Here is a 13007-nt window from a genome sequence, read left to right as displayed (position 1 = left end):
CTTGCAAACAAAATATTGTTGGGTCTCATTTTTATCCAATCTGCCAATCTGTGTCTTTCAGTAGAAAAGTTTAGACTGTTTAATTTCTATTTTATTATAGAGAGATGATATCTGTTTCTTGGCATTTGATTTATTTCTAATGTTTAATTCAGTCTTCGTTTTTTAACTGACTATTCTTCTAGTGTAATACATCCTTATGCTTTTTTCCATTTCATTTGCATGAAAAAATATATTGAGTATGTTTTGTAGTGCAGACTTGTGGTTATGAATTCTCTTAGTTTCTGTTTATCATGAAAGGTTTTCATTTCATTTTGATTCTGAAGGATAATCTTGCTGGGTGTAGTAATCTTGGTTGGCACACTCCCCCCCTTTTTGTCAGAGCTTTGTATACATTACTCAAAGGCTTCCTGGCTTTTAGTGTCTGGGTTGAGAAATCAGCTGAAATTTAAATTGGTTTACCTCTACATGTGCCCAGCCATTTTCCTCTTGCAGCTTTAAAAATTCCATCTTTATTCTGTATGTTAGGCATTTTCTTTATAATTATATATATAAATAAATATATATGATCTATATTTATATTAGATCTTGGAGTAGAGCTAATGTGATTCTATATATTGGAAATTTTATTTATTTATTTATTTATTATATTTTATTCCTAAGATCTAGAAAATTTTATATAGTGTTTGTATAAACACTACGAAAAATCCAGGGGAAAAAAATCACCCAGAACAGCTAATAATACTTCAACAACTACATAACACTGTAGTGAAAGAAAAGTAAGAGAAAAAGTTAATAGAGTTTATAATTAAAATATTCAATGAATTAAAAGAAGACATAAAGACATAATGAGTGAAATTAAGACATAAAGACATAAGGAGTGAAATTAGATTAGTTAATCTACTGGGATGGCTATTGCTTCTTCTTTTAAGGAAAGAACTTTTCATGAGCTTCTTTCTGTTAAGAACTGTGGGGGTGGGTGAATATCCCAGTATTGATACTTTAATTCAATATGTGAACTCTGCTGATCCCAGTATTAACACCAGTTTGAGAGAAACCACTGAATCCTATTAAATACAATCACTTTAGAATCAATCCATGTACTAGTGACCTTATGAAAAGGTAAAACAAAACAAAACAAAAAAAATACTTGCTGATATCATTCTCCACAGTTCTCTAGTCCATGTATAAACTTTGTTAAAGTTCTGGAACAGGCTGAAAAATTAGTTATTAAATATACCAAGTTTGCTTAAACATTATGTGAGGATTGAAAGAGGGAAGAAGAAAGATTGGTAAAATAGAGAAAAAAGAAAAGATAGAAAAAATAATATGTACCAGATATAAAAATGGATGGAGGGATCAGAGGTAGTAGCAGATATGTAAAAGGGAAAATAAGGGGTAAGAGGAGTAAGTATATACTAGGCTAGGAAAAAAAATGTAGGGAGAATGATTTCAATTTATGCTTTAAACCATTAGAAGAAATACATTCAAATGGGTTGAGGGTACAGGTAGGTTATTAGGGTAACAACCAATACTTATAAGAAATTAGAGTCATATATATGATCAAAATGGATGCTAGATTTATTTATGGTAAACCAGGCCAAGGTGGAGAATATTCTTATTGAATCTTGGTTTGGATTTCATTTGGATTTGGAACATTTAGAAGATGTCTTTAATTTTTTGGCTTTGAATCCCTCCAGAGCTTCTGGGGCACAGGAGCCACTCCCCTACTGGCTATGGTACCTCCCATCCTACAGTTCTTGTTTGTCAGTCCAAGGGCCTGAGGCTGACTGCTCAGAGGGTGCAGTGTTATGTTTATTGGTTGTTTCTATTATGTGCAAGAATTCAAGATGCAGGGCTCTGGGCTTTTTCTGTGATTGCTGTGGGTCACCCTGTACCCACTTTTCTCTACAGATTTTTTTTTTCATTGTGGTATAGAGCCTGGGGCTGTCTGCAAGCACAGGTCCTGGGGTTGTAGATTCTCCATGGGTGATTTACAATGCAGAACAGTTACCCATACATACACAGCACACAGAGGGTGGTACCATCCTTATTACTCAATAAAGGGACCCAGATGGTTCACCTGGGTTCCAGTTTCCACTGCCCCAGGTTCTGAATAGCAGGTACCAAGTTCCTCTGCTGACTATACTTAGGCAGGGTCCAATCAGTATCTAAACAGTGCCCTGTCACTCAGGCATTGTGGCAAGGGTCAGTTTGGGAGTTGGGCCAGTCTGTGGCTAAGTCAGGTTGGGGCTGTTGCTCTCTATAGCCTGGGAACCAGGCAACTTTCTGCTCCAACTGAACTCCCATTGGCTATAACAAAGGTCTGGATACCTTCCCTTTAAGCTTCCTGGGGACTCAGGCACCATCTCATCATGGCCTTCCACCAGCTGCTACCACAATCTGGTTGACCATCTCTCTATACCACTGGATATTCAGGCACCTTTTCTATGGGATGGCCCCTTGCAGACTGTGGCCAGTGGCAATTATTGGGACACCCCTCTGGGCTTCATTAGGACTCAGGCAACTTTCTGCTATGCCTCCTCCCAGTGTCCGCAAGTGGCAGCAATTTTGTATCTGCTTATGGCCAAATCTGTCTTGCTATTTGAATCTAAGTTCTCATTTTCCCTGCTGTAAATCTGCTCCTTCTCTGCCTGGGTTTCCTGTGACAGGTGCTCAGTTCTGCTAGCATTTCCTTGGTAAGGTTGCTCCACCCTGTTCCTCTTGATTGCAGTGAAGGGAAGGGGGTTTCAGTGTCTCTTGGCTAGTAGTGATCCCTCTATATATTCTTTCCAGTAGATTCTTAAGAGAATCCATTGGCAGGGGTACTCCCTCCAGTTTAATTTTCTATCTGGAGGTGGGTTGATTTAAGGGTGACTGTTCAGCTACAGGCTCCACAAAATGGCTGCAGAACCTAGAAGGGCTATCTATGCACAATTTGTTTTATACTCTGGATCCGCTTCAAGGAAACTACGCTTCCCATCATACTTGAATTTCTCTGCCTTTCTTTCCAAAATGTTATTAAAGAAGTGAGCTTATGTGCTTCTTTGTGCTTCTCTCTCTCTCTCTCTCTCTCTCTCTCTCTCTCTCTCTCTCTCTCTCTCTCTTTCTCTCTCTCTCTCTCTCTCTCTCTCTCTCTCTTATCCTTCCCCCTTTCCTCACCCTGGTCTGGAAACTAGTGCTTATTTTCCATTGTGGTAAACAATCTTCAAGCCTCTTCAGTTCTCAGACTTTGTGATATTGGGTCTCAAAGCATTTATCTTGTCATCCATCTCTCAGATATGCTGCTTCCTCACTGCTTCCTTTCTGTTTTGTGGGGACATCAAGGATCACTGCCTGGCTCCTTTCTGCCATCTTCAGATTTCCTGCATATGATATTCTTAAACAGTATATTCCTATTCAGATGTAAATTATTCAGATCTTTGGTCCTTGAAAGGAAACATTTTTCTTTCAAAAGTGATGTGATCAATCACTATGGAGTATAATTTCATAATATTTATCTATCCATCTACCTATCCATTATCCATCTATCACAAATGCTCATTTTTCTACCCAGAGATTTTATGTTTAAGAATTTACCCTGCAGCTGTATTTCAACAATTTTGCAGAGATTTATGTATAAAAGTATTTCCTTCATCAATGTTTATAATAGCAAAAGATAGAAAACAAACCAAATGCCCATTGATAGACTGCAATTTAATAATCGAAGGTGTTTTAAGAAACCGTAGAGTTATGACAAAGTTAAAAAGTCTAAGACAGCTATGTCCTGATTTGGAATACTCAACAAGATATGCCATCGAAAGAAAAAAGCTAGATTTTTATAATAGCATGTAAAGTACACAATTGTTTGCTAAAATTGAAATGCATGTATGAACTTATAATCACTTAACATATCTCTCAAAAGATACATAAGAAATCAGTAATATACTCAATATCATATATGATTAAATAGATCCACTGGTGTACAAATTGGTGTAGAATCACCTTTTACTGAATTCAATTTCACTGATTTTAGTTTTATTAGTATTATGCATATGTACTGTCTACTAGAATAAATTAATTGTATTAAAAGGTAATACACATCCAGCAAGCATTGATTTTACTAAAAATAAGAATGAAGTAAAATTATACTGCTGCCTGGGAAAAAGAGATAGTAGACATGTTAAAGAAAACAAAGCCAGCGAATGAACACAAATGATTTTAAGCTGCTAGTATCTTGTGTTAATCTTTAAAAATATTAAGAATATTGAGAATATTGCAGTGTGATAAATATCTATTTAAATAAATTGTTGAGTCAAAAGAATCTGATACTGCTGACATTTGTTGTGAGCAATTAGAAAAAAATTGGAAGTAAAATATTGTAAGCTAAATGAATGTTTGCAGAACGATCATGATGAAATAGGTATTATTCAGAGTGATTGGAATTAAGAGGACAAAGTTCCTAGAAAGAGGCTGGACTTTTCTTGCATGATTCAAGGTAATAGTCCAAATCTTTACTACCATTTGTATTTTTAGGATGTCTGTTGGTTCTCAAAGGAAGGAAGAATACAACAGAAATTTATTCAAGAATATCCCTGCAACGTTGGGATTAGAAGGGTTGTTAACATCTTTTAATTTATGAAAAACAGGCTGTATTTAGAAGTTTTCCTTTAAAAGCCATTTGCTGGTTGAAAGAGAAACCATTGTTCACCCTTCCAGAACTGTAAAGCCATGGTGAATCTGGGCAATGTATCAATCCAATGGAAATTACATGTCATCTGTGACTATCTCTTTTTTCTTATGCACTAATGCATTACAGGACTTTCAGGTCATTCTAATTTGATCACATATTAATATAGTTTCAATGAGTTCAACAGGATCATAAAGAAACCTGATCTCTCCATTCCCACCTCCTCACAGTGGTTAAAATTACTTCAGGTATTGTTGACACATAATACAGGGAAAGTCCTCCTAGTATAAGAAAAATAGCAAGGTCATTATAGGAAACAGATATCTTTAATCTTTTAACTTTTTAAACCATGAGCTAAGACCAAATAGAGAAAACAGAATTTTAAGATAATGAATATTTATCATCATACAATTGTTTTAAAGTCTTTTGTGTTACTATTCTTATTATTCTCCTGCTTCCCTACTCTGAGTAACCCCAGGTCTGCCTTTTCCTACCATCTGTATCAACTTATATTAAGTTCCTATTTAGTGAGAATTTATTATTTTCAACACAATAATTTGCATTTTCAGAACTGCTTTACTTTTATTGTGAATTGTTCCTATTATCGTTCAAACCAGGTTCTCTTCTTACTTAAAAAAAAAATTAAACCTTGTCTTTTGGTGAATATTTGCATGGTTTATCTTTTCTACCTTATTTTAAAATATTTTCCTATATCATTAATGTTCAGATAATGTCACTTATAAATTTTATTTTGTAATTTATTTTGCTGCATTTTACCTGCTAAAATTAATTCCTTTGCATTTGTCCTAAAAACTGATATCTTGCAGTTTTTGCCATATATTATCCTTTTCTATGCTGTGCTTTTCCTTTGCCTCTTAAAACACTAATTTAGACACAACAATGTCACTTGTCTCCTCATGTGTAATAATGAGCACAGTTTAACTCTGATCACCATGTTTCCTTCAGTGTATTATCTACTATTTTAATGCCTCATTGCTTTTCACCCTCTTGTTACTATAATTAGCTTCTGTAATTATACTGCACACTCTTTAGGTTTACTCATACAGTTATTGATTTCTGTATTCAACATGCTTCCTGTAACTCACTTCATATTAGATCCAATTTCCTAAAGTAGATCTTATAAATATCCTTCAAGATGGGTTTTATATAAGCTTTTCAGATTTAATTTGAATAAAATATCTTTATATTCACTTTTAAGAATTAAAGGCTTTTTAAAAATAATTTTAGGTTGCTATTGTTATACTTCTGTCTCTTAGAATTATTACTTGGGGCAAACAATGTTTTCCCAAAGGTTGCCATAAAAATTTCTTCCATCTCCCAATCTCTTCTACAATATGTCCTTACCTTCCCACCCTGTAACGTGGAATATATGTTGCCCTCCTCCCCACACCAAATTTTTCAGGTTTGTGTGCATGAAACAAATTGACTGTGACTTTTATTAAAAAAAAAAAAAGCATGGGCAACTTCTAACTTGTTCCTAGACATACAAACTTTCAAGCTCTGAGTGATCAGTTAAGGAGCCTAACTATCAGGAGAGATCTTGAGAAATATAGGTTACAAGGATATACTTCATACTCTTATCAGATCCTCGACCAAGGAAGGCCCCAGTTAACAGCGGAAGCTAACCAATGCCTACATGAGTGAAGTCACCTCTAAACTGCTCCAGTTCTTAGCTGCCCAGAATCCTCAATTGTTTCTTTGTCCCAGTTGAGGATCCAGACATTTTGGAGCAGAAACAAGCAGTTTCCACTGGGTGGTGTCCAAATTCCTGGCCCACAGACTCCGTTAGCATAATAAAAGAGCATTTTAAGACTCTTGTGGTAATTGGTTATGCAACTGTCGTTGCTACTACAAAAGATGGAATGAACCATCTTTTGATCTATTTCTGTTGTTGCAAAACCTTTTTAATCTTATGCCTTTTAATATAATCTGTATTATCACTCTGGTTGTTTTAGGTTTTTCTTATTTGTCTTTGAGATAGAAAAGTTATCTTTTTAAAAAATATTTCTTTAGTTGTAGATGGACATAATATCTTTATTTACTTTTATGTGGTGCTGAGGATTGAATCCAGTGCTTCACATATGCAAGGCCAGTACTCTACCACTGAGCTACAGCCCCAGCCAGAAAAGTAATCTTAAAAGACAAAGAAGAAGTACGGCACAGAAGTAAAGAAAGCAATATAGAAGTTGTGTTTTCAAATAAAAACACCACCTCTGTTTCTGTCAGAAATGGTAGAATTGCTTCTGTCAAATCAAACCTTTACCTGAGAATGACTAAAGAACACTATAATAAGATTTTTGAAATATGTTTGACAGTGTTAAAGAATCATTAAGACAGTACTTGAGGTAGCAAGATGTTAGGGAGAAGTCAGTAAACCCAACATTCTATGCTGGTTTTGTCCTCATGCTTTAATAATTCATCAATAGAAACCTAAAGTTTGTGATGCTGAAAAGAACTTTAAATAATTCAATAGGAAACCAGAGCTCAAATTAAATTTAATGACTTTCCAAGGAGAAGAGACTTTCAGAATTTTACCTGGAGGTGCAGGAACCATATGACTCAATGGTCAGGTACATGCCTAGCATGTATGAGACCCTGGGTTTGATCCTCAGTAATGAAAAATATTCACTTGGGAAATAAAGAACTACAATGTGTGTGCTATGTGTGTATACACACACACACACACACACATATATATATATATGCCTTGTTTAATATACATATAAGGTGATTTACTACATTAATTGTAAATACTTGAACTAAAAAGAAAAAATGAGATTAGGACTCAATGTATGGTTTTAATGGGAGAAGAGATCATGCTAAAAAGAACTTTATTCCTGAATGAAACAAACATCAGTAGAAAATATTCAAACTAAATAGTAAATGGATAAGGATGTAAAATAGAAAATACCATAAAAATAAATATCATAATATTAAGAAAATGAAAATTAAAACCATTCAATTCCACTAAATAACCAAAGAATGACTAAAATTAAAGAGACTAACAATATGAAACATTGTTGAGGATGTGAAACAATTGTCCACTCATACACTGCTAGTGGAGAAATAAATTAATGCCAACATTATAGAAAAAAACATTTGGAAAAAACTCCTTAAGGTGAACAAATATATGGCAAAGCAATTCTATTTCTAAATATGTATATACAAAAAAAGAAAAAACACAGATACAGGTTCATCTAAAGATACTTATAAAATAGAGCAACTGGGACTGGAGTATATCTAACATTTGGCATGTTGTGGGTTACATCCCTAGTAGAATACACACACAAAATTAAAATAGTAATTTGCTAAAAACAAAATAAAAAAACAACAAAAGAAACACACGGCAGGGAGAGTGGTGTTTTAAAAATACAGCATATCTATAAAATAGAATTATACAGACCAAAAGAATTAAAACTACATCAGCAACATGGGTTAATTTCTCAAACATAATGTTGAGCAAAGGCCAAACAGAAGACTATAGATGATATGATTATATTCCCTTTTACTTTTTAAAATTTTTGTTTTTTATTTTTTTTGGTACCAGGGATATAACATGGCACTTATCTACTGAGCCACATCCCCAGCCTCTTTATATATATATATATATATATATATATATATATATATATATATATATATATTTTTTTTTTTTTTTTTTTTTTTTTTGAGACAGGGACTCTCTGAGTTGCTTGGGCCTCACTAAGTTGCTGAGTCTGGCTTTTAACTCATAATCCTTCTGACTCAGCCTCCAGAGCTGCTGGGATTCTAGATGTGCAACACTGTACCTAGCATTATTATATTTCTAAATTCTGAGTAAAGCTAAACTAATGTATGTTTTCAGTGATGTTAAAAGTAAGCAACATATAATCTTTGGAAGAAAGGAAAATAGTACCTATTGGGAAACATGAGAGAGATCTTCTGATATAGTAGATATTTATTATTTGACCATCAGTGAAGAAGTAATATGAGTAAGTTCACTTTACCTGGGTTAATGAATTAGGCTCTCCACTTAAGATTGTAATTTGTGCATCTATTTATCTATCATATGCTTACATATGAATATTTATATTAGTGTATATAATAGATAATTGAATTATAAGATGAACACAAAATTATAGTTTACTGTTCAACTGTTGTGCTCTATATTATTTCATTTTTATATTAAGCATTACAACTATTTAATAGGAAGAGTAAACAGTTTGAAATTGAGAGATATAATTAAATCTCTTAAGCAGTTTTTTGAACATATCTTTTAAACACTGAATAAGTCACTTGTCAAAAATCACATTTGTTCATATTTATATTAAGGGCTTTGTCAATTTTGAAATTCTTTCTTTATTTTTACTGTCCATGATAATTCTAAGCTACAATTACTCCAAAAAAACAGTTCAAGCATTTTAAGTTTCTTATTGAATTTTACTTCTTGTCCTATTTCTTACTAATCTTTTTTTTTCTTTTAAAAATTTCTGGTGAGTTTTCTCCAAATTTGCATGAATGATATTTCAGTGTCATTTGAAAGAATGATGGTTTTATGTATTATTGTTTTTCTTTAAGCAGGTGGCAAAATTAAGACATAACTCTACAATAACAGAAAGAAAACAATAAAATAACATTTACAAACATGATAGACTTTTGTATTGGCTTTTATTGCTTACTACCAATTTATCTAGTAAGGTGGCAAAAACCTGTCTCCAAGTTCATTTTGGAACATTTACCATTACAGGATCCTACACCAGCTATAGCCCTCCAAAATTCAGATGAATCTTTACTTGGTCACATATTTTACTGATTTCAAAGTTATGTACAAACTTCCTGTTTTGAGTTACTGAGCCACACTCCCAATTGAAACCATAAATTTATAAAGACTACATCTTAAAGCTATCAGTGAACAACAACCCCAAATCACAAGCAGAAAGTATTCAGAATTTTTATTTTTATCTCATCAGGAAACTCCCAGCATTAATCATGCTTATAAACATGCTGATGAAAAATACTGTGGCTGGAAATTAAACTCATTTGTAGAAGAAAATATGTGTGCATGTAATTAAAAGTAAAAAAAGAGAAAAAAGAAAACAATTACTGATTTATTGAGTGACAATCTTGTTTTCTGGTAATGTATCTGTATAATCCTTCCTGAACTCATGCATATAGCTATTGTCTATTCTCATAAATACATTCACTTGTTTTTTTTCTTACTCTAATAGTAGATGGATTGACAGAAGCAAAGAATAGAAAACAAGATAACTATTTAGCTAAACCTGAAAGTGTCCTCACAAACAAATAGTAAATCTCTAATTAAGCAGGGCATAAAACTTATTTGGTGGATATTCATGAATAAATATGAGATAGGTCAATATGAATCAGTATAATTCTGCAGGTGTTTCCTTCTGAATGAAATTAATGTAACATTTCAGTGTATGAAAACTTAGAACTTCTTTTCCTAAGCTTTCATATGTCCTTAATACAATTCCATGTATGTGAGTTATATAATTACTAGAATTTGAAAAATAGAAATCAAGAGGGAAAAGTAAAATAAACAAACAAACAAACAAAAAAAGAACACCTTTGAACTAGCTTTCAGTTGAATGGCATACAGCTCTTTTTTGTTTTGTTTTTAAGGCTCAAATGCCATCCAGTTCATTCAAGTTGGAATGTGAGCATAAAATATTTGGTAATTATAAAGTATGTAGAGTGTCCTGTGCATTTGTTTTAGAAATAAAGAGATTGCAAGATTCAAGCAGCATTGTTACTGTGCCTGCCCAGTTCCAACATGAAAAACCCATAGTAGATCCTTCTAGTTTCTGAAAATATAAGGAACTTGAAAATTAGCATTCTTGCCTATCATCAAGTTAAAAACTTAACAGATTGAAAAAAAGATTAGCAATCCTTCATGGATCTGTGAAAAAAAAATTAGCAATCCTTCATGGATCTGTACAAGAGGTAAGGATATAGGGAAAACAGCTAGTCCCAAGATCAGAGACAAACAGGCAAACACAGGAAGTTCTGGCTTATCAGAGCAGAGTGGAACCACTATAGGAACCAGTATGAATGACATGAATGACACCAATGATACAAAGGGGAAGTTGGGAGTTATTTTCCTATTATAAGGCACTCATGACTCTCGTGAGGAGATAAGCTATATAGTTATTTGCAAATAGACTTGAATTAATTTTCAATGTGTGCTGCAAACTCTAGGACAACCACTAAAAAACTTAAGAAAAAAGCATAACTGATTTTCTAAGAAAGGAGAAAACATGGAATCATATAAAATGTTTAAAATTGTAAAAATCAGGGAAATAGTAGAAGACAAAAACAGAAAGATTAAGGACAATGAATAGAAGACAGTAAGAAATATGCAAGTTATTAATCCAACTTTATCAATAATCACCTTCAATACCAATTGTCCAAGTGTACCATTTAAAAGACAGATTGTCACAGTAGATGGTAAAAAAAAAAAAAAGATCCACTTATATGCTAACTGAAAGAAACCCACATTATTTATTTATTTATTTATTTGTATTGGGGATCAAACCCAAAATCTGGCACATGCTAGGTAAACATTCTACCACTGATCTCTATCCCCAGCAAGAAAATTACTTTAAATGTAAACACAAATATACATTAAAAGTTAATTAATGAGGAAACTATGCCAGGATAACACAAATCAAGAATAAACAAGAGTAGCTATACTAATTGTAAAGAACAAACTGCAAAGCAGGAGAAATTTATCAGGAATGAGAGGGGATATTACATAGTGATAAAGAGGCCAATTATCCAAGAAGATATAACATTATTTTTTTTGGTATTGGGAATGGAACCCAGAGGGGTTTAATCACTTAACCACATCCCCAGCCCTTTTTGTATTTTACTTTGAGACAGGGTCTCACTCTCTCAAAACCCTGCTAAGTTGCTAAGGATAGCTTCGAATTTGAGAGTCTCCTCCCTCAGCCTCCTGAACCCTTGGAATTACAGGTATGTGCCCCCATGCCTTCCCACCAAAATAATCTTTAATGTGTATGAGGCTCACAGTACAGTTTCCAGTTCTGGGAATCAAAACTGATAGAAATGCCAGGTGAAATAGATGAATCTACAATCATAGTTGGAAATAAATGAATTATTAAAAGATATATCCTACTAAAACTCATAAGAAGAAATAGATAACCTGAATAGGCCTATATCTCCTAGTGAAATTGACTCAATAATTAATAGTCTTTCAAAACATAAAACACCAAGCCTATGTGGATTTGCCAGTAATCTACCAAAAGTTTAAGAATGAAATGTTACAAATTCTCTAAAATAACCTTTCAGATGATAGAAGCAGAAGGAATACTTCCTAACTCACTCTATGAGACCAGCATGACTCTAATACCAAAACCAAAGACACTGTAAGCAAAGAAAATTAAAGACCACTGTCCCTGACAGCAGAGACCTACACATTAGAACTTGGCTAAACCAGCTTCCTTTCAATTCTTTACCACCCCAGTGAATTTTCACAAGTGGTTTACTTTGTCAGGAGTAAAACACACACACACACACACACAAACACACACACCACTTCACCTTGCTGGGCAGTATTCATCTTTCAAATCTCAATTTGATCATGTCTCCTTGGTTATTCATCCTTCTAAGACTTGAACATGTCTATATTCTCCTCAAATTCAACAGGGCCCACAGTTGCTACCATTGTGTTTTACAGCTCTCATGTAGTGCTCATCTTTGTAAAACTGCTTTCCTCCTTCTATCCCTGCAAAGAGCACTTCACACTGCATGGAGGCGTGTTGCTTGAGCTCTGGAATTGAAGTTACCATCCCAACTCTGCCACCTAACAGATGTAAGATAGGACAGGATGGTTACCCCTTTCTGCATGTGTTTCCTCATCCTGGAATAGGAATAATAATGGCATCTCTGTCATAGGAACTGAAACAGTTCCTGGCATTTTGTTAATTATTCAGTAAACATGAGTGTTTGTTATTTCCTCCCTCATTTCTAGGCGAGTGAAGTAGTTTGTCGAGACCCAACAGTGCTTTGATTCCTTTCACAAGTCATTTTTTGGGGTCTTTTTTTTCAAAGATGACTTATTGTTTTTGCTATTCTCATAAATAATTTTAAAATTAGCATTTCATTTGAAGAGACTGTGCAGGAAACTCTAATGAAGGTAACTCTAAGAGCCTGACTAGTTTACTAAATAACGGGCTGATTTTAGGTTCATATTCAAGAGAAAACATTTTTCAGAGTCTTATTTTTAGTCAAGTGTATTGGTATTTCCTACAGATGGCATTCTGTACCAACTGAAACCAGCACAAAAAGAAAAAAGAAA

Source organism: Ictidomys tridecemlineatus, chromosome 2 (genome assembly GCF_052094955.1).
Source record: "Ictidomys tridecemlineatus isolate mIctTri1 chromosome 2, mIctTri1.hap1, whole genome shotgun sequence".
Lineage (NCBI taxonomy): Eukaryota > Metazoa > Chordata > Mammalia > Rodentia > Sciuridae > Ictidomys > Ictidomys tridecemlineatus.
This window is presented reverse-complemented; position numbering follows the sequence as displayed.